Raw genomic sequence first — 3199 nt, 5'->3', positions numbered from 1 at the left:
TGTGCTAAGCCAGGCCATCTCTTTCTCTTCCTCTGGCCCCTTGCAACTCTCCCAATTAGACTGCACAATGAAAAAAAGCCTTGTGGTTCTTTGTGGATTTGCTGTGACTCAGGATGTGCAGGTGAAGCGCTTGGTTAACCCACTTCACTAGACCTGCCAGGAGGGTTCCCAGCACACCCAGCAGAATGTAACTCTTCAAGAGGCCAGTGATTGCAACAGCCAATGAATTAGACTTCTTTCCATCAAAGGCAATGGGGTCAAGCAGGGATTATTACTGCTAAGAGCAAAGACACTGGTGACAAAACCACAGTGTAGTGTTATGTTCTGGCAGTACAAGGGGCTGACAAGATCACTAGTTGACTGAGTTCATGTGGTATTTGGGGTGATGGAAGAAAAGCCAGGGAAACACATAGGTTTTGGTTGTTTACAAGTGTGGGCCTATGAGGAAATCCCCATGAAGGCAAGTGGGGAGGCGTGGGACAGAATAGTTCTCCTTTTGCTCTCTTTCCTCGTTCCCATTCCTACATTCAAACACACTTATTTTCTCTCTCCCTCCCTCTCTCTCACATACATACAACTCTCTCCCTCTCCCTCTCCCTCTCATGTGTCTATATTCTTTTCAGACACCCATATCTTGTCACACACATATAGAGATGTTCTCCCTGTCTTTGCCTTGCATGTACACAGAGGAAAATGTATAGGCATAATAGCCTAAACTAACAAACAAACAAAAAAAAGGTTTGATAATTTTGGAATTGTTTTTTAAAAACATTTTAAAGTGTAATATAAATGCTGCATTACTATTATGAAACTCCCTGCATACTAACTCTGTGTGTGTGTGTGTGTGTGTGTGTGTGTGCGTGTGCGCCCATGCATGTCTGTCTGTCTACCAAAGGTCTACTAAGTAAGTAGTCTTCCTAGAGTGCAATAAGCACCTCAGGGACCAGGGCCCCCATGAAAAATATTCTCTGACTGCTGAAAGATAGTGTAATGCTGAGATTTCTATTAAAGATTTCCTGAGTTTAAGAGTAGGCTTTTGTGGATTCATACTCAAGGGGGCAATCTACATCACAGTTTCAATGCCTGGCTCGCTTGCACAGCGCATGATGCACTCCCCAAACCTAGGGGGATCATATTTTGGAAACCAAAAAAGGAGGACATGTCCAGCACCCCAAGGGAGGGTGTCCAGATCCCAAGGGGGTGTTCCCACCCAAACATAGCCTTGTTCACATGTCTGATTTCACAGCACACAATTAAGACAAACCTGTTCTACATAACATCTTAATGTTAAAATTACTGAAATAAAGGACAAGTGAGTGATTCAATATATCTGAAATTAACTTCACTCACTTCTACTTTTGTAGCTTTTGATGTACTTTGAAGCTTTTGCTATACTCTGTATGATACAGTCTCCCCTTTTGTCAAATATCTTTTCTGACTGCAAATCCTTCACTAGATGACCATAGACTCACCTTTCCTAACATTTAACACTCTTTCCCCATCACTTTTCTCATATCCATACTCACACATTCAGCATACTGCTATCACAGAAATCCCTTATGACAAGGGGTGTGTGTGTGTGTGTGTGTGTCTTTGAGCATGCGTGCATAAGGGTACAAGCAGCAGCAGCCCTGTTTCCCCAGACCTATGAAATTAAGTTCATGGCAGCTCTGTTTTTAGTATATCTATGGCTGAAAACTATGGTAGCCATAAAGGGCCATTCGTCTTTACGGCCACTGTAGGCCACTGTAGTTTGCAACCATTGATGTAGGGAAAAATTGAGAGCTGCCATGACCTTAACTTCATAGCCCCTTTGGGTGGGGAGGGCAGAAAAATCTGGGGTTTTCTTCAAATTTCACAAATCCCACTCCTCCCGGATTTGTTAGCAAAATTCCTAATAAATCCAAATTTTTCCTGTTATATATTCTAGATTTCTTCAGATTTTTAACATTTTCTAAAAACATTTTGGGGTGCTCCTGGATCCGTTTTTGTCACTGAAGGCCCAGGTGGATTCAGTGGCCCGGAGTGCCCATTACCACCTTCGGTTGGTCCACCAACTGTGCCTGCGCCTGCAGAGGGACAGCCTAGCCATGGTGATCCATGTACTGGTAACACCATGGTAAGACTACTGTAATGTGCTCTATGTGGTGATGACCTTGTATCTGGTTCAGAAGCTACACCCAGTGGAGAAGCAGCAGCTAGGGTGCTCAGTGGGACACCCAGCTAGGTTCACATAACAGCTGTGCTAAAAGAACTGTACTGGCTGCCAAGCCAAGTTCAAGGTTATGTTGTTGACATACAAAGCCCTAAGCAACTTGGGACAAGGATGCCTAGCTGACCACCTACCCCTTTATACATGCAGTTGACCAATAAAAATGTCAGAAAAGATCTTGCTGGTCATTCTATGACCTTCATTAAACTCTTTTTTTATAAAAATAATATTTTGCAAGATTATCCTTGGTTCCACCCCTGCTTTCGGCTTGTTTTTTCACTCCCTCATGGGGTTTCCCTTCTCTTCCTGCATTCTATGACAAACAGATTGTCACCATATATTATCTTGAAGGCAGCCCTTCTCAGTGGTGGCATCTCTGGAAAACCCTGCCCCATGCAAATTGGAAAGCAGAAAATGTGGAACTTTCAAACACCTCCTGAAAGCACACAATCAGGGCAGTTCAATTTTCCCTCAGTCTTTCAGTAAGCAATTGAAGGTAACAGGGGTTTGGGAATGAGTGAATTGGTCAGTTTCAGTTTCTTTAAGTTTCTCAATTTTCCAGCCTTCAGTTTTTTTCCAATCCCATTTTTTTGCAATAGTTTGTGATTTTTGTTTTAAGTCCTCAAAGAAATTTAAATAGATTTTTGTAGCATTTCTCCTAATACAAGCTTTTTTGTATGCACATTTACCTAACATACATTTTTGCAAGTAGTTTCCCTTTATATAAAGCCTTTTTGTATATTTTGTTCACTAATATACACATTTTCAGCACTTTCCCCTAATACATGCGTTTTGTGTGTGTGCAATTTTCCTGAATATGCATTTTTGTACATATTTTTGTTTTTGGAGGACTGCATCTCAAAATCTAGAGAAATGCAAATACTGCAGGACAATGGACTTCTAGTTTGCATACTGATTTGGGGAGTGTGAATTTGGTAATTTCATATCAATCTGCAAATTGAACAAAATCCTCTTTTATGCCTATGG

The sequence above is a fragment of the Elgaria multicarinata genome, chromosome 3, assembly GCF_023053635.1.
Source record: "Elgaria multicarinata webbii isolate HBS135686 ecotype San Diego chromosome 3, rElgMul1.1.pri, whole genome shotgun sequence".
NCBI lineage: Eukaryota > Metazoa > Chordata > Lepidosauria > Squamata > Anguidae > Elgaria > Elgaria multicarinata.
Note: the sequence above shows the minus strand (reverse complement) of the source record.